The sequence below is a fragment of the Amborella trichopoda genome, chromosome 4, assembly GCF_054954075.1.
Source record: "Amborella trichopoda isolate Santa Cruz 75 chromosome 4, AtrichopodaSantaCruz75HAP2 v2.0, whole genome shotgun sequence".
In the NCBI taxonomy this organism is placed as follows: domain Eukaryota; kingdom Viridiplantae; phylum Streptophyta; class Magnoliopsida; order Amborellales; family Amborellaceae; genus Amborella; species Amborella trichopoda.
Window position 1 is genome coordinate 43,213,043 of NC_142339.1, and position 20,637 is coordinate 43,233,679.

At 36.1% G+C, this 20,637-nt stretch overlaps 1 long non-coding RNA gene across 1 annotated transcript; it reads right to left on the bottom strand.

Moving 5' to 3' along the window:
* Nucleotides 1-6,118: 6,118 nt before the first annotated feature.
* LOC148782472 (uncharacterized) lies at nt 6,119-8,911 on the bottom strand. Its single transcript, XR_016053597.1, has 2 exons — nt 8,629-8,911; nt 6,119-6,504 (listed from the first exon to the last, which is right to left on the bottom strand). It is a non-coding gene; the product is annotated as an uncharacterized LOC148782472 (long non-coding RNA).
* Nucleotides 8,912-20,637: the final 11,726 nt, after the last annotated feature.

The following is a 20,637-nucleotide window of genomic DNA, read 5'->3' on the forward strand; positions in this document are numbered from 1 at the left end:
CGGACATCTTACCTTCTTTGCAGGACTTGCTCCCTATACAAATAAAAAGGGTAACATGAAATAAATTTTATACAAAAGTTCACACGCTAAAAGTCCAGTGCTCGAATCTTCAAACTGACCAAAACCCAACAAAGAGAAAAACTCAATTGCTTCATGGGTGTACATATGTAAGTGTGGTATATATGACGTTGCAACCTTTAAACAATCAAAATAAAACATACTTATAAACTTTGTCATAATATTATATGTAGGTGGATATGTATGAGGTTGCAACCATTAAACAATCAAAATAAAACATACTTATAAATTTTGTCGTCATATCCAAATTTTGTGTCAAAAATTCATAAGATGATCTGAGAATCTATTTTCATCTCTAATTATAAAAGTTCAAACTCCAAAAATGGCTAAAATCAAGCAGATTTACAAATGCTTTAAAATCTTGAAAATGGATAATCTGTTGCAAGGTGTACAATATAAGAAAAAGATTATATAAGGTTTTTTTTTTGGTAATTTAGTGGGGAAGACGGGCCGCTACTTATTTTTTTAATTATTTTAGGTGCTAGTTTTTTAAAAATATTATTGGGGTGGTGTGAGTGGGAATGAAAACCACAACTTGATGACTAGGATGTGGGGTGCTACCACCACAAACTCGACCGCTTTCCCAAAGGGGTAAGTCAGTGGGGATTTGGGCCCCTACTATTTGGTGAATAAGGTGAATATCTGTGGGGATCTGAGCCCCTACCCTTTGGTTAGAATGGAGTCGGATACTTCATCATGGAGTTTAGTAGTATTACCACCAAAGCCTCAGCCCATTCTTAAAACGGGTTAGTCAGTGGGATTTGGGCCCCTAGCCTTTGGTAAGAATTGGTTTAAGAAGGGTGGGGACCTTAAACTTTCCCTTAACTCATCCCATGCTTGGGTAAAAGGGCATGGTTGTATTAGGTAAGCAACCAACGTAAAATTTTGACATAACCCATCATTAATCCTGATAAACTATAATATCTATTTATGCTAGGATGTTCTCCAAAACGACGCACTGTTCTAAAAACTGGGTATAGTGAAAAATGAGCAAGGGGTAGCTAGGGAATTCCCTACAAGTGACGCACCGCAATACGACCCGATTGCGGTGAAATATAGGCAAAGGTTCCGGCGACACCTTAGACGAGCATGAATAAAGAAGCTAGTCCAAGAGAATAGGATTCGTTTAACCCCGTGGAACACAGGAACACTTACAAGTAAGACTATGGAGTTAGTGGATACAATAAGACGAAGGAAAGTAAATATAACGTGTCTACCAGAAATTAAATGGAAAAGAGAAAAGGTTAGAGAAATAGATGGGTATAAACTATTGTATGCAGGAAATGATAATAATAGAAATTGCATAGGCATAATAGTAGATAAAGATTTAAAAGATAAAGTAGTTATTGTCAAAAGAATAGGTGATAGAATCTTATTAGTTAAAGTCATATTAGCATAAGAGATAATTAACGTAACTAGCGCTTACGCACTACAAGTAGGATTAGATGATAGAATTAAGAGACAATTATGGGAGGACATAGATAGAATAGTCCAAGATATACCAAATGGAGAGATGACTTTTTTAGGTGGGGACCTAAATTGTCATGTAGGGAAGGATAATAGAGCATATGAAGGAGCACATGGGGGATATGGGTTTGGAGAAAGAAATAAGATGGGTGAGACAGTTTTAGATTTTTCTATGGGCTACAACCTAGCAATAACAAATACTTACTTTAAAAAATGAGATGAACATTTAATAACCTATAGTAGTGGAACACATAACAGCTAGATAGACATCTTTCTAGTTAAGAAGGTAGATCAACCATCATGTAAAAGCTGCAAAGTTATCTCAGGAGAGAGTTTGACTACCCAACATAAGCTCGTGGTCATGGACGTCTACAGAAAGAGAAGGGCTGAGAGTAATGTGCATCCAAAACCTCGGTAGTGGAATTTAAAAAATGAGAAAATAGACTTATTTAGACATAAATTAGTTGAAGAAGGAAAATGGAACTCTGAACATGATGCCAATGTACTTTGGAATGAGATGGCTGAATGTATCAAGAAAGTGACAAAAAAAATTTAAGGAGAATCTAGAGGGAAAAAAAAAGTTCGATATGCAAACTTGGTTGTGGAATGATGAGGTTCATAAGGTCAATAGATAAAAATGATCATGTTATAAAATTTGCAGTATAATAGAAGCGATCAGGACTTAGAATAATATAAAAATTCTAAGAAAAATGCTAAACAAGTAGTAACTAAAGCTAAATTTAAGGCATATGATAATCTATATAATAAATTAGGAACAAGAGAAGGCAAAGAAAATATCTTCAAATTAGTACAAATAAGAGAGAAAAAGTCTCGGGACTTATACTAATAATAAATGTATGAAGAGTGAGGAACAAATGATATTAGTAAAGGATGATGAGGTTGATGAAATATAGAGAGTTTATTTTAAAAAATTATTAAATAACGTACACAATGGGAATATAGTAGCAAAAGGGATTGTTCATACAAGTAATGGGGAAATGTAGAGAGTCTCTCTCTATCTCTCGATTAGGGCACTGGCCCAAGAGGTCTCTCCCTGTTTTGGTTCTTTCTCTCTCTATCTCTCGGTTAGGGCATTGGCCCAAGGGGTCTCTCTCTCAATTTGGGGCAGCCCCAAGGGGTCTCTCCCTTTCTCTCAATTTGGGGCAGCCCAAAGGTCTCTCTCTTGCCCAGACACGGGTCTCTCTCTCTCCACTGTAAGCTTGATAACGTGCAACTATTTTGCCATTTTGTGTGCAAATTATTGCAAGGAAGATGTAGTTCTGGTGCTAAAAACTTTAAAGCTCTACCCTTAGAAAAGATGCCTTGTTCAAATGGGTTTAGTGTTTGGGTGATTATATTGGTTATTTAGGGTTATCCATATTTGCACAAATGCAACCTTGGTGTCTTGGCGGAATAAAATAATGCTTCTAGGGATTACTATGGTTTGAATTTACATTTTTTAATTATTCTGAAAAATGCTTGTACATTTCATAGGTGTTTGTTAATTTCAGTGATTTAATGGTCTGCACGCTATTTTCCAGGAGGCATTGTGTTATTAATTTGCACAAACTTTAAACCTGAGTTATTGTTATCTTTTAGTATTTTGCAGCAATCTCTCTTAAATGAAGCTCCTTTGATTTTCTATAATTGCTCTCACTTAAAGCAATTTTTTTTTATAAAGAACTAACGAGGGTTAAAAACTGGATTGATATGCTGCTGAATTTTAATGAAGTTAAGTGGTTTACGAAGACAGAGGGGTTAAGCCAGTGAAGAGATTGTTTTAAAGAGAGGAAGATTCGGTCCCAGATAATGAAATCAGTTTATGGAATGAATTATATTTATGCATTCAAATCAATAAACATAAATGTGTTTTTAAATTTTAGTTTATGGAATGAACAAGCACTCAGTTGTTTCAAGTTGAAGTTCAATGACTTATTATGCAGTAATATCCACTTCTTGTGAGGTTGTCTTTTGTTGTGGAATTCTTAATTCGCTTACTTCTATGTCATTGATTCATAGTCTTATTTTGATGGAGTTAGGACTTCCAAATTTTGTCTGGTAAAGTCGAGGATATCATGCTTGGAAAATTCCTTTCAAGCATGTTTGGGTACGTGGATATTGCATGGATTTTTAGTATCTTGGATAATGCCAAAATCCATCGTTTGGATTTCTTAATGACTCGATACCTAAAATCATGAAAATAAGAACTACTTTTCCATAATTTGATTTCCACACCAAAAGCTGATTTTTTGAATTTCAAAGGCCCTTGGATTTTACTCATTGGCTCCCTCGATCCAAAATATAGGGAACATTTGGTAGGTATGAAAATTTTAGAGAGAGAAAGTACCTAAATTCTTTTAAAGAGAAAATCTATTGCAAAAATTTTAGAGAGAAACTATCTCAAATTTTAACTTTTAGAGAGAGAGTTAATTAAAATTTTAAAGAGAGAAAGTATGTTAAAATTTTAGACAGAAAAAGTATCAAAAATATTAGAGCGATAAACTATCGCAAAATTTTAGAGAAAAAAACTCTCAAATCTTAATTGTAGGGAAAAACTATCATATTTTAGAGAGAGAAACTGTGTCAACCTTTGAGAGATAAACTATTTCAAAAATTTTAGAGAGAGAAACAATCTTAGTTTTAAATTTTTAGAGAGATAAACTATATAAAATTTTAGAGAGAGTACCTTAAAAGTTCTAGAGATAAAAACTTTCTCAAAATTTCTAGAGAGAGAAAGTATATAAAATCTTAAGTTTTAGAGAGAAAGTATTCTAAAAATTGTAGACAGAGAATATTCTAAAATTTTTAGAAAGATACTGTTATAAATTTTAGGAAAGAAATTGCTGAAAATAAATTAAAGAGAAATAAATCATGTTTCTTAGAGAGAGAAACTATCTCGAATTTTGAGTTTTGGACAAACTATGTTAAAAATATAAAGATAGAAATTATATCAAATTTTTGAGGGAAAAACAACCTTAAAAATTGTAGAGATTGAAACTATCTCAAAATTTTTGGAGAGAGAAACTATTGTAAAAATTTATGTTTCAGAGAGATAAAATATCTTAAAATTTTATAGAGATAAACTATATCAAATTTTAGATAGAGAAAGTACATGAAATTTTTACAGTGAAACTATCTCAGAAAAATTTAGGGAGAAACTCTCAAAATTTAAGTTATGGAGAGGGAAAGAATCTCAAACTTTAAACTTTAGAGAGAGAAACTAAATCAAATTTTATAGACACTGCATCAATTTTTAAAGAGAGAAAATATCTTAAAATTTTAGAGAGAGAAACTATCTCAAAGTTGAAGTTTTAGTGAGAGAAAGCATCTTAAAATTTAAGAGAGTAACTATAGCAAATTTTAGAGAGAAAGTATATAAACATTTTTAAAAAGAGAAACTATCGCAAAAACTTTTGAGAGAATTTATCTCAAATTTAACTGTTAGAGAGAAAATATCTTAAAATTTGAACGAAAAGCTGTCATATTTAATAAAGAAAAACTACTTAAAATCATTTAGAGAGAGAAATTATCTCAAAATTATTGAAGACGAGAACTATCTCAAGTTTTAAGTTTTATAGAGAGAGTATATTAAATTTTTAGAAAGAGAAACTATGTCAAATTTTAGAGAGAGAAACACCTAAAAATTTTATAGAGAGAAACTATCTCAAAATTTCTAGAGAAACAATTTCAAATTTTAAGTTTTGGATAGAGAGTATATTAAATTCTAGAGAGAGAAACCATATCAAATTTTAAAAGAAGAAACTATCTTAAATTTTTTATAGACACTATCCCAAATTTTAAATTTTAGAAAGAGATACTGTATCAAGTTTTGTTACCGAACAATGGAAATTAAAGTAATTGCAAGGAATCCATGAATTTTGAATATATCCAAACAAGAGATTTGAAGTACCCATTATAAAAGTTTCTGATATTGAAAATCCATAGATTTCTTTGGATTTCAAATATCGAAGATTCCTAATTTCCTCCTATCCGAACAGCCCTTCAAGTTTTTAAAATTTGGGGAAATTCTTTTTCAATCATTCTTTTTTCACTTTTGGGTGAAGGTGTTGTGGGTTAGAAACCACAACTTGGATTTTAATTCTTTTTAAACTCTCATATTCTCTCTCTCTCTCTCTCTCACGGCCCAACAATTGGATTTTTAATTCGGATGGGATTTGAGGGTTAATTTGCAAGAGGTGAGGCCATACACAAATCATGCAAATACTTATTTAATTTGAATGAGATTTTTAGTGTCGCATATAGTTTCCAATAAACTGTAAAACTATACAAGGCCCACCAATTGGATTTTAATTCGTATGCGATTTGAGGCTAAATTTGCATGGGGTAAGGCGATGCCCAAATCCTGCAAATTCTTATTTGCAAGGGGAGGTACATATAAACTTCCCCATAAACTGTAACGTTAGGCCTGTCTATGACATGGTTTAATGTCTTTTTGAATAAATTGATGTCCACTTACATTTTAAACAATGCTTCTGAATAATTTCTTAGGCACCCAATGACTTTGGTTAACCCAACATTATCAAGCAGAAAGAGAAATGGAAAGAACAACATATAACAAAATTGCCTTTGATTCAAATAGAGTATATTAAGATTGATGAGTACATCTTACTATGATTACACGTTTACTCCTTTTTTATGAGGAGAACAAAATATACAACATGTAAGATTGAGTACTCCTTTTTTTATGAGGAGAAAGAAATATACATGTAAGATTGAGAAGTACACTTTACTCAACATGGATCACTAAACTTAGAGCTAACATGGCTATCATTAGATGCTTCTCAGAATTCCCATAGGCAATCAAATATTGTTGATTCTCTAATAACTTGATCAGTGACTTGAAGTTAGATGTTGTTGGCTCTAATATTGTGCAGTCTTGTAGATGAAAGTGCCCTCTTCCCACCGACGCCCAAGTAGAACACAACTTTATGAATGACACTATCACACAATCATCAAAAGAAAGAGCCCAATAACTATTCACACCAGTTAACATCCCGTAAATAAAGTAAGTAATTTCAACGGCAATTATGTTCTTAAATAATAGACATTGTGCACTAGAATCTGCTTTCATTTACAAGTAGGCCTGTCACTCTATTCAATTTCTGAAAAAGCGGATCGACCAGTGCCTGGGCGGCCGCCTAGGCGGATTTCTCTAGGCGGCTGCCTAAACCCACCTAGGCGGGGGCGGAATTGTGGCTTCTTGAGGGTATTTTTGGGTAATTTTTGTAATACTAAAGAGGCAAAATTATGGGTTTTAGATTCACTTGAACCCTAAAACTCATTACAAGCTATTTTAGAGAGAAAAAACCCAAAAAAAAAAAAATTTTACGGGGTCGCCTAGGTTTTGAGCACCCGCCTAGGCGCTAGGCAGCCTAGACCCCCCGACTGCACGATTATTCAAGTTCAATAAACTAAAGGGTGATTCAAGTTCAATTGCAACTAGGGCAGCAAATATGAGGAAAGCTTACACAACATTCCCAAATCTAATAATAATCACACCCACCATATAACTGTTACTTGAGTGATACTTTCTTGCTTGGTAAATTGGGATATGAATTTTGATACTGATTTTGATATCTTTAACTGCTGCATCGTAGACAACCTCATTGAGCGAGAGAGAGAGAGAGAGAGAGGAACACAAAATGTAAAGAAGAACCATGAGTATAAAAAGTTGTGGAAGAAGTGATGAGAAAAGAATAAGGATGAATATGGAGATTATAGTTTTGTCACCCCTAACTGTTAGAACAAATGACTGGCCTCCAAACATGAATGAGTACACTAGAGAAAATAGTGAACCCCACAGAAGTATTAACTAGCCCTACATAAGTGCCTCTCAAGTTTCTACATGAGAATGACAGGCAGAAACTATTGTTCCATGTAGAGGCTACAAACTATTCACAATACCATCTACCATCTTATCCATGGTTCTATAAATCATCCAAAAATTAATGAAAGCCTTAATAATATGATCAATAGTTCCATTAAAAATGCCATGTTCGGCTGATTAATGAAAATTCCTGCAACCACTGCCAATCCATCACAGTAGGGTTAAGAGCTTCATGGGGAGACCAATCCAATGCTACGAAACTAACAATACCCAGAATTCTTACTTGCTAGGGACCATCTAATCCAATGAGGGTAACTACGTACTGGCAATGGAAAATAAGGAAAACCACTTATCCCTTTTTCTTCACTAAAACAAAATCCATTTAGCATATGGAAATGTCATAAACCAATAACATTGCAGCATAAACCCACACCCCCGAACCCACTAAACAGTCCATATGATCCCCATATCCTCTGTGATATTCTAATGGTAGAAATTTCTCGAGCTATAAATTTCTTGACTAATAGAAACAGATATGGATTTTCATGGAACAAAGTTTTTGCGCAAGAACTACATCTTCCTTTAACATAATAAGTTGGACACAATGGAAAAATAATTGCATGCTACCAAGCTCACTGTGGGGGGAGAGAGAGAGAGAGAGAGAGAGAGAGAGAGAGAGAGAGAGAGAGAACCACGTGGGGGCGAGTATGTGTCTGTTAGAGAGAGACCCACCAGGGAGGAGAGACCTTTGGGCTGCCCCAAATTGAGAGAAAGAGAGACACACCTTGGGGCTGCCCCAAATTGAGAGAGAGACCCCTTGGGCCAGTGCCCGAACTGAGAGATAGAAAGAACCAAAGCAGGGAGAGACCACTTGGGCCAGTTCCCTAACTGAGAGATAGAAAGAGAGAAATAACCAAAGCAGGGAGAGAACCAGAGAGATAGAGAGCCCCCTTGGGGCTGCCCCAAATTGAGAGAGAGAGGGCCAATGCCCTAACAGAGAGAGACAGAGAGAGAACCAGAGCAGAGAAAGAACTAAAGAGAGAGAGAGGGGGCCAGTGCCCTAACCTAGAGAGAGAGAGAAACAGAGCAGAGAGAGGGAGATCTAGAGCCGTGAGAGAGAGAAAAGCAGAGCATAGAGAGAGGGCTAGCGCCTTAACCAAGAGTGAAGAGCGGAAGAGAGAGAGAGGGAGATCCAGAGCCAAGAGAGAGAAATAGAGCAGAGAGAAAGACCATACCTGATGTTGAAGCATAAGCCTTCCTACTGGTTCTCCGGATATGGTGCATGCGAGTGAGATTGACAATATGGACCTGGTGCAGCAGCGGTGAGAGAGCGAGAGACGGATATGGTGCAGATGAGTGAGATTGGCAGAGATGGACCTGGTGCAGTAGCGGTGAAAGAGCGGTAGACGGGATAGGAATGGGGAGAACCACTGCTGCTCCATGGGAAGGGGAGAGAGGGTATTTCGTGGGAAAGGGAAAAGAGAGTATTTTAAGGAGAGTACGGATCTTGAGGTTTAGCTAGCATTGAATGCATCAAATTTGAAATTTTCAAATCTCAAAATTTTAAATTTATAGAATAACTTTTTTTGTATTTACATGTAATCGTTGCATTGGATCACTTAGTTTATGTACATATAAAAGATGCTACTGTAAGGGGGTTGGCTTACATGTAAAAATACGTCTAACGGTTCATATTGAATTTGGGTCGATCTGACAATAACGACTTCATTTCGTATTTGAATTTTAGTTTGTTTTTTACAAATTCGAATAACTTTAACTTTTAGGCATGTATTCTCATTAAGGCGCACCTAATAAAAATATGAAAAAAAAAAAATTTATTGATCAAAATACTCCTGAAATATTTTTGGGATATTTTGATCAAGTTATTTCATGTAAATTATGTTTTTGATATTTTTATTAGATTATCCTAATTTTGAATAACACGTCTAAAGTTTCAAGTAATTTAGATTTGTAGAAAAAAATTAAATTTAAAATACGAAATAAGGTCGTGACCGTCAGATCGGCCCTGATTCAATCTGGACTGTTGGACGTATTTTTACCAGTAAGCCCACCTGTTTACCTGATCATTTTTCTAACTATATATTTATATTACATTTGGAAAACACTACAAAATGCCTATAGGCGAAGTTCTGCAGTACTTCACCTAAAGCTATATCACCGTTTATCACGTGTACAAATGTGTGATAGTATTTGAATTTTAATAGTTTTTTTTAAAAATAATAATGATCGGAAAGTTTGTAGGTGTGTGCACCTTAGTGAGATTCACACGAATAAATTATAAAACAAATAACTTGAATGATAAACATTACGTCAAACACCCATATAAAATTTCAAGGGTAATATTGTCATTTTTTATGATTAGTGCTCTTTCTATATATTATTTTGATACGACATGGTCATATGTACACACGCCCCAGAGTTTAGAAAAATCTGATTAGTATAATAATTATAAAAATTCAAATACTGGCAGACAACTGTGATTGTGTGATGAACTTTTATTGGAGATGTGGTTAAGGTGAAGTACTGTAGAACTACACCTATAGGTGAAATTTTAGATGTATGTTCATAAAAAATAGATGAACATTCAAAAATTATTAAAAAATTATTTGACATGAAAACAATGATCAAAATACCCCCATAAATTTTTGGGGGTATTTTGGTCATTTTAATTTTGTGGATTTTTTTGTTTTTTATTAGGTGTGGCTTGATGGGAAGAATATTCACCTACAATTTCAAGTTATTTGGATTTGTAGAAAAAAAAGTCATATTCAAACAGTCTCCGTCATCAAATCGGCTCAGATTCAATCTGGGCCATTAGGCTTATATTATTCTGTGAACTAGTGGGCTCACCTTAACATCTTCCATCTATATATATATATATATATATAAATATGAGAACCTCCCACACCCATGTGAGTAGGACCCCAAATGATCATCATTAAATTTGGCACAGATCTCTAGAAACGTTATGATATGGGTGTGGGGTCTGACTTTTCTAGAGATCTATGCCAAATTTAATGGTGATCTTTTGGGGTCTTACACACATGGGTGTGGGAGGGTCTCACAAAGTCATTTCCCTATATATATATAGGAAAAAACTAAAATACCTGGTCAGCTATAATGAATAGTAATAAAGGTGGAAATATGAGTCGTCAGATCTTCATCATGCAGTTCAAAATGCATATCACTGTTTTAATTTTAATCATTTTTCAATAAATTCGATCATAATGAAATTTTGTACATGTGTACTAAAACATAGGATGCACAAAAAAAAATATTTCACAAAATATAAAATGACCGAAATACACTAGAAATATAAAGAGGTATTTTGGTCATTTTAAATTATTGAAATAAATTTTTTATATTTTTATATGGTGCGCAATAGTGTTAGGTACATACACCCAAAATTTCATATTAAATATGGACCACTGCAATTAGCACTATTGTATTTTGTAATTGAATTTTAATTTTTTTCTACAATTCCAAATTGCTTGAAATTTGGAGCACTTATTCTTCAAGACTAGTAGAATCTAATAAAAAAATAATTCACACAAATTAAATTGACTAAAATACCACTGAAATGTTTCGAAAGTTTATACTCCAAATTTCATACTATTTTGATTTATATAAAAAATACTAAAATTATATTACCGATATATAGTCCTGACCGTCAGATCAGCTCTGGTTTAATCTGGGCAATTGGGCTTACACTGTTCCTGTTCCATGGGCCCATGGGCTCACCCTTGCATCTTTCATACATATATGTATATGTATGTATGTTTGTATATATATATATATAATGGTTGCATTATAGTAGAATGAGATTATGACGTGGATTTATTTCAACCATAGGATCTACTTTAATCAAATGATCCACATGTAACCAATAAAAAGTTAGTTTATAAAATTCAACTTTTGAATTAGAAATGGAATCCCTCTTTCCATCCAGTGGGGTCACTCTCCGTGATGAATGGTAGCTCTCTCTCTCTCTCCACGTTGACCACCAAGGGTTCTCTCTGCGGATTTCTTGGAGAAAGAAAGGCGGGAAAAGAAAAAATGGAGGAGTCGAATAAGGCAGCGTTCATCAGTATTCATAAGGCAGAGCGTTCATCAGTATTCATAAGGCAGAGCGTTCATCAGTATTCATGGTCATTTCTCATCCGGAATATTATCCTCTCTCTGTGACTCTGTCTCTGCATTTATAAGGCAAAGCGTTCATCAATTACTGACTCACTAATATTATCATGTGTTATTTGAGCTCTCTGCGCGCCCTTCATGCCCTAAACCATGGCCTTATACGCAGTACGAAGCTCCACAAAGGCGTATGCTTCCCCTACTTCATGTTCTACTTATCGAGTTTTGAGTAGGGTATGGATAGAGACCTTTCCGCCATTAAAGAAGCATTGAAGCTCTCATATCTGGTGAACCGAAAGCCTTCTCCCTTTTCCAGATGTATTCAGGTTTCGAGCTTCTGAGAATCGAATTTTTTGATGGGTTTTGCTAGCAATGGTTCCTTATGCTTGCCCAACTCTGGTTTTTCTCTTTTGAAAGCAGCCAAGGAAGATTTGGAGCGAATAGGGTGGAAATTGATGAATGTCATCTACTGGTGGGTGGAAGCAATGGTGAGATTGCTAATGGTGATGGAGTTAGAGAGGGAGGGGAGGTTACAGTAGAGAATAGCACTTGTTCTGAGGCCTCAACTAGTGAGGAGCAAAGAGATGGAAATGATGAAGGTTGCAGTAGCACTTGCTCTGAAGAGTCCCCACCTATTGGGTGGCTAATTGGGGTTAAAGAGGAAGATTGTGTTGTTAAAGAGGTGAAAAGTGAGAAACAAGAACGCAAGTATGCAGATGAGTTTCTTGTTTGATTTTATCTATAAATTTTGGGCATTTTGAAGTCTCTCTCTCAACCTTTGCATAAACGTTTATCGTTTATTCGCCAGTTATTGTTTTGGAGAAAGAAATTGGGTTCTTGGCTTTTCTTGAATATTATGTTTTTTTGGCAAGAACCCACATTTTTTATAAAACTAGATAAGATGGGATTTTGTGTTTCTGATAAATGTTTTGAATTCAGACAAGCACCCAAGCTTTTGACTCTCTCTCTATGCAAGTGGATTTTTTTTTTAGTGGGTGTGGAATTTTCCCACGTACTGAAGACGAACTAGTTGGGTTTCACTCTCTTTCACTACTTTTTCTTCTTTCTCATTTTTTAGCTTTATATTACTGTTTTGAATTCTTACTTGGGTTTATAGAAATTGAGATGATGAAAGAGAAGTTGTCCAAGCTTTTGCTCGGTGAATATATGTCAGGGTCTGAAAAGGGTGTCTGCACGGCGTTGGCCATTTCAAATGCTATTACCAATCTATGTGGTATGCCATCTTTCCTGTATTTGTTTTCCCCAAGTTTGTTGAATTGCTTTAATGGGGCTTGTGTTGAATTTTTGTTAGAGACAACACTTTTATCTTCTCACTTAGGACCTTCTATGCTTTTGGGTATTTTACTTAGGCACAGTTCCAGTTAGTTTTACTTAGGCACAGTTCATGCAATACTTTGATCAATGCCTACTCCAAGAGAGGAGACATGGTGTTTACTTGGAAGATCAAAAATATGATGTTGGAAGGACGACTCAAACTAGAACAGTTCACTTATAAAGCTTTGATTCATGGGTTTAGCAAGACTCAAGAATTCAGTGAGGCAGCAGAGGACCTCTATGAGATGCTCAATGCAGGTTTGTTTCTTCTTTCATTGATTCGACAACCTGGAAGCAAGATAGTTCATCAAATATTCAATTATCTTTTTTATTGGGTCATGTCTCAGTTTGTTCTTATGTTTGAGTCATCCTTGCAAACTCATCTTATTTAATATATCCCATAAATCCTTTTCATAACAAACTTGTTGCAGAGTTCCTTTTATGCTAAAATCAAAAAGTTACTCTTGCTCATGGTTTAGCATTGCATACATAATTTCATTTTCTATTTATCTTTAGTTGGATTTTCTCTACACTTTTTTTTTCCCGTTCATCTGTTAATTTCCAAAAGCGGTGCGACAACCCTGCTCTACAGTTAAACAGTTGGAAAATAAAAGTAGTTATTATTAGAGTTGAGAATTTAGAGTTATTTCTCAACTCTAAATATGATCCATTTTCTTAGTAAACACACTTGCTTGAGTAGTGCTTGACTAGCCTTTTGGTTGTTAATGAGTAGTGCCCTAGTTATTTGAGTGTGTGTGTGTGCGTGAGATAGAGAGATTTTTCTCACAGTTGATGAGGAATGTCCACACAATGGTTCATGATCTTAATGGTATTTTCTACTGATATTTGTCGTTAAACAACTCTCTCCCAAAGCGAAGAAAAGAGACAAAATACTTGTATCTACGTATCGTGGAAGTTATCAAGGTGGAACCTAAGAAAAGCTATCGGGGATTCTTTCTTGATGATATGAATTTTTTGGTTGCATGTGACAATCATGACAATCATGAGAGAGAGAGAGAGAGAGAGAGAGAAGATTGTTCTAGACATAAAATAGGATGATGCTCTATGCAACATGGAGAGAGAGAGAGAGAGAGAGAGAGAGTGAGAGAGAGATCTTATCGTAAATTTAGTGGATTGCAAATCAAAGTAAATGGCAAGCTTCTTATCTATTGATTCAATGTAACTGACTTACAAAAAGTTTGCCACCAACTGTAGTGAAACTATTCAATATAGTGAACCTTGGATTGTATTCTATTTAGTCCAAAATTAGATTTGTTGAAGGCCCTATTGAAAAATGCCACATATACAAAAAATGGTCCTTGAGGAAACATTCGATATAAAATATGGGAGTGAATTTATTGATGTAGACACCTATTTTTTAATATGATAAATTTCATTATTTTCCTAACATTAGAAACGCTTGTAATACCCTTACGACTACACTACCCCCTTGGACATAGTTTGTGTTGTCTGGTCACGTTTGACCACAGTGGCACACTTTTTGTCGCCCATACGTTTGATGGCTAGAATTTCAAATTTTGAGTATAAACAAGTAGATAAGCACTCCTAACCTTTCCCAACCACTTAGAGGTCTATAAAAGGACCTGAGTCCGACCTCTTATAGGTTGGCCGCCAAAATTCACTTAGACTCAAAGTGGAGAGTGATACTTAAAATTCTAGGATCATGAATCCCATTAGAAGACCCATACTTCAATCTTTACGCCTTGGATCTGGAAAGCCCTACGTTCCATTTCAACCAAAGCTACGACTTGATACTTTTAAAGAAAAAGAGAAGAGCAAACGGCATAAAGTGAAGCTACGATCTTGATAAGGGCGAAACTTTTAAAACTTCAGGTGTCCCAGTCAACTGACTCAGTCAGGTTAGTCCCTCTTTCCCCATTCTTTCAGTTATCTTAGTTAGATCTCAATTAATCGCATTTCTTTAGGTAGTTTCATATATAAAGCATGCCAACCTTGCCGATGATCTAAGTGAGGATCTATTAATTTGGATAGATCAACCCCTAGATCATAATTCGACTGATCCCATGACTTCTCTATTAATTTAAATGACGAGTTTATATTGTCAGATCAGGGGGGATTGTCACTTGAAAATATCTCAGATTTGCGCTCTAAACAGTTTGGGGCCCACCACGTGGCTTGTTGAGCTGATCTTTGCACCATAATCTTCTATTTATTTTATGTTATTCCTTGTTGTATTCCAAATAAACATAAAAAAGTAACTGAGTTCAAGTCTAAGATCTCTAAGTTGTTAAGATCCCTGATGAACAAAAGCAACACATAGTGCTTGTGCCACACACTGTGTCATTTTTATCAAGTTTCTCTAACCTGTGTCACAGTTCTAAGGTCTCAAGGTCGTTAGTCCCTGGTTAGTCTGGAACCTAGAATTCGGTCCTCTGGGTTGATCTGTTGAGGTGACACACAGTGTGTTGGTTTTATCAACGACCATAAAATTTTCAACAATGACCCCAGCCTTGTGTCACAGGTCCTATCATCCATTTTACAGTCTTTGGAAAAAAAATAATTTCAAAAAAAAAAAGTAAAAATAGAATATCACTTTCACTCCACGCATAAAGTTTTATTTCATCCATGATTTGCTTGCATCCCTCATTTTTAGACTGACTTTTCACAGAAACTAAATAATAATAATAATAAACTAACAACAAACAAATCAAGGGTTGTCAACACCCTCGCTCTAGCTGTGCCTTGATCGAGTCATCCTCGACTCAGGGTGCGGTTAACTAAGCAAGGATTATGCGCAGTTGTCACCCTCTTGGTTGCATACCTTCTTAGGGGTTACGTACCCCCATACCCTAACTGTGCTCTCGATCGACTAATTAGACTTGAAAGCACACCTTACTTGGCACAAGCATACCAACTGTTCACATTTCTTTTTTCATTTTGTGCTCTGCTTGAATGATTATGCCATTCTCCTCACACACGTGCACCAGCATCTCTTACACCACTTGCACACACCGGACTAGAGAAGCCCCAAAAACTATTTGAAAAACCCCAAAAAATCAACGTTAAAGTCCTGAGTGCCCTAGCCTTGAGCAGGGACGGTTGGGGTTGTGTGGCTTTAACTGTGAGCACCCCTATGTAATTCTCTACCTCAAAGCAACTCCACACATAGTAGGACTTGGTTGATCGGTTTAACAGGTGGCCACAACCTAATTGTAGCCACTTTGAGTTGTTGCAATAATGAGGAACCCCACTAAGTCCTAGGTAGCAGTGGCTAATGGGAGTTGGGATTGATTGCTAGCAAACAGGGACGACTTTGAGGGGAGAGTTTCAAAGTGGAAGGACAGAGAGACTAGCGGGCCTAAGATCAAACCCGCTGACTCAGACGATCCTAACAATACAGGGAAAACCTTCGGCTTTGCAATATAGTTCAAAAAGCAATTTTTTATGTTTAAACCACTCAAGGGTATTTATACGCAGGAAGTGATAGCAATGACCTGTAACGAGAGGAGCTAATTACTAGAGACTGAACGAGAGCAGGCTGAGTTGCAGGGGCGACGGACGAGGGTAGAGTAGTTTCCACAAAAAAAAAAGGCTCTTCCTGAGTTCTCGATTACTTGCCCGACTAGACGAGATTCTTGAATGACCAAAGAAGAAGAAGGCATAGTGATCACTAACCAGGATTGAATTTCCTAGCTTAAAGAAGAGAGGATCACAAGCACTCGTAATGGAGAATGATATAACATAACCACGAATTGATCCATTAGATATAAATGTTGGTTGAGCCCTCTCCAATGCTCCTGTTTAGCCTGTTCCAATCCTCCTCAACGGTTGAGGAAGGTTGTTTTTGGCGACGACGCTGTTAGTTTTGTCTGAAAGTCCAAAGGCACGTCAACATGAACCTGACTTCCCAACCAAAGGAAAGGATTGATTTATGACTTTTAGCTACTTGTCCGAAAGCAGAAACACTACCAATTAGAAAACCAACTCATTCAATCGCAAGTCAAAGGCCCTAAGGGGCCTTGCACAAGGAGGAGGAGAGCTTGGTCACTTGGTGGGTGGCTAGGATCTAGGACAGAAGTTTTCAAGTATTTTCAAGTGCATTAATATGCTTAGATTTAGGTTTGTCTGTTTGAGTCAAGGTCCAGGTCCACACCTGGTCTGAAATCTAGACCTTCTGGGTCCAAGCTTAAGCTTGTGCTCAACCAAGCCCAGGTTCAAATCGAGTTTGCACCAAGGTCCAAACCTAGGCCACCTTGTCTTGGCCAGAGCCTTGCCACCTTATCTTGATTACAGCCAAGGCTCGGGCCAAACCTAGTCTAGATTCTAGCCCATGTCCAAGCCTGGGTCTAAATTTAGGGAATTAGACTAGGCTCACCCAAGTTTTGGCCTCAAACCTAAGCTACATCTAGTTTAAACAGGATCCAATTTTTGGTCAGGCCCATAAAGATCAAGCTAGGAAGAGTCACTATGTTGGTCACGCAAGGTGAAACACTGACTCCGAACCCAACTTGCCCAAGCATAAGGACAACTATGCTACAATCCCATGCACTTATGGTCAAAACCCAAGGCCATCCATAGTTCAGTGCCCTAGTCTCCAAATCGATGGAGAGTCTCTGGGGTCAGCTCCAGGCCATGATTTGTTGACTCGAAAGACCATGAATAGTCAGGGGATTCGACTTGGAGTCAACTTGCAAGGGCTTTTGGGTCCCACAATAGGAACCGAAGGAGAGAAGAGGTACATGCATTGTCGAATGTTCCTTCTCATAACATGAATCATAATAACTCTGAGGCACAACAGCCCTCAAGATCCTAACAATCAGGGCCTACCAAGGTCTATAAAGTCAAACCCAGTTTCAAGCCATCATAGTACTGCTCAAGGAGACCCACTTAATGTAATAGGAAATTATGGTCTTGACCCTAACCAGCCCCTTGGTGACCCAGGTGTCCAAGCCGCCATCCAAAGTCTAATCCACTGGGGCTATATTTTCATGCCCCAGTCCATGGCTCTGTCTGCAATCAGCTTAGTGCCATAGGACAACCGAGTTATCTGGTTCTTCAGTTGGTTCTAATAGTTCGGCATGTCCAACAGTTATACCAACCTCCTCAGCCCGTGATGGCGCTAATGGGACAATACCGCCCTTAGGCTCATGCGTACCGAACCAACCGCATAGCTGCGGCTTACTAACCTTAGGCCCACATGGTCCAATAAATATCCCAAGCATCAAACCATTAGTCCAATGGACCATGAAGGATGGATTTACTAAATATGTGAATTTTTTATATAAAAAGTTATTTTTTATGGCATCTTGCTCATCAAGTAATGGTGTAAGTGTCAATATTATAGACACAAGGGTTTTTATGCGACCAAAAGTATAGGAAGGGGGAATATGTCCGTTTACCACTTTTTAAGAACTATTACGATTTTATCATGGGGTGCAGTTTCAGCCTTAAACAATCAAATAAAGGTGCACCTTGAAACCTCGTTGACAGAAAATGCTAATGCCGATAATCCCTAAAATGGGTCTAAAATATACTCATTCCCCTAATTATGAAATCTAACCTCCAAAATGATGCGAATCTTGCTAAAAATATTAATAAAATAAGCAATTCGATGGAAAATGAGAGAGAGAGAAATATATATATATATATATATATATATATATATCTATATATATGAAAGGAATTTTACTGTAAAGCTTCTGGATAGCTAGAAAGATAGGCAATGACTCTCAAATTTTTCTTTGTGCTTTCTAATGGGTGAGTGAGCCCTTTTTATAAGCATTGAAGCTTATCTCCTTGTCACATATTATAGGTTTTGCATCCAATGGTCCAGATTTCTCTTTGCCCATATCAATAGCTAAGCATTCTTTCTTTATCATTCTCTCTCTCTCTCCCTCTCTCTCTTACCTCAAAGAAAAAAAGTTTGGTTTAATGTGACCGTTAGAATATCATTGATGGGTGGTTAAGAAAAGAAAGAAAGAAAATGAAATATACCATAAAAGATAATGAAAAGATTGAATGCAATGAGGCAATTAGAGTAAGTATATAATATCATTAAATTGAATTAAAAGCATTTAAAAATAGAAAATAAGAGAGGGACCATGAACACTATGATTGTCATGAGGCCGTAGTAGCCATACTTCAACACTCCCACTTGGCCAAATGGTCAAATGAACCAATGTTTCTAAGCCATAGGGTTTTGCCCGTTTAAGGTTTTACCTAATGTGATATGCTACATGACAAGTTTTTGTCCACCTACAGGATTTAATCATTTGTAGCAATCAGAGGGTACCACTTGGGAAGATAAAAAAACTATATTAATTTAAGTCCCATCATGATCATATGCTTGGAGAAAATATCAATAGTCAATCCCTTTGTTAAAAGGTCTGCTATCATATCATTGGAAGGCAAATAACTTACTGCAATTTCTTTTTTTTCTGCTTTGATACCAATGTTGAAAAATATAATAATAAAATAAACAATTACATTGAAAATGATAGATAAAGAAACTCTCTTTGGTGAAATCACTAGTTGTTAGTATAAGATCCATTTGATTACCTTGATCTTTACTGTGTTCTTATTCAAGTAAGTCAACCTCTTTACTTCTATTCTTTCACGGATCTTTCTGGGCTGCTACGCCAATTGTTTGTTAAACGGCTAGAAATACCTAAGTCACAACGAGTTGGTAATCATCGGTGATTCTTTGGACTCAAGTATCTGCTACTCCCCTAAGAGATCTGTGACTCACCATCGACCAAAGGGTGTCACTATCATCATCCAAGAAATTGGTAAATCGTTTATTGACAAAGTGGTCAATTGATCTAAACCTTGAACTTTATGAAATTCCTATATTTCTTTGATAACATGGCTGCTGGATTGGTGATGAGTGAGCTATCTAAAACCTAAAACCTTAATGGGCCAAACTTGAATACGTGGAAAAGAAAAATGAATTACATATTGATTCAAGACAAGATTGATTATATTTTGACTTCAACTAAACCTGAATTGGGTTTAAGCCCCTCTACCCATCGTAGAAGAGAACTTGTGAAATGGGAGGGGGATGACACATTAGCAAAACTTACATTACATACTTTATAGAGGATGATTTGATAAGAGTTTTGTAAGATTATGAAACATCCAAGTTAGTGATGGAAGCTTTGATTAAAAGATATGGATCTACATCTGATATCGGTGTCAAAAAATAATTTGATTGAAAATGATAGAGAGAGAAAGATAGATATGAAATGAATTTTGTTGTAAAGCCTCTGGATCACTAAAGAGATGGGAAATGGCTCTCAAATTTTTCTCTATGTTTTCTAATGGGTGAGTGAGCTCCTTTTATAAGCATTGGAGCATATCCCCTTCCCACATATCGTAAATTTTGCATCCAATGGTCCAGATTTCTCTCTACCCATATAAATAGTTAAGCCTTCCTTTTTTGGCTTTCTCTCTCTCTCTCTCTCTCTCTCTCTCTCTTACCTCAAAGAAAAACGGTTTTAGTTAATGTGACCATTAGAATATCATTGATGGGCGGTTAAAAGAAAGAAAGAAAGAGAATGAAATACACCATAAAAAATAGTAAAAGGATTTGAATGCAATGAGACCATTATAATAAGTATATAATATAATTAAATTGAATTAAATGCATTTAAAAAGAAAAGCTAAGAGAGGGACCATGAACACTACGGTGGTCATGAGGCCTTAGTGGCCATACTCCAACAAATCTAAGTTGATTTGTAACAATTGGAAATTAAATAAATGGATGTCCCATA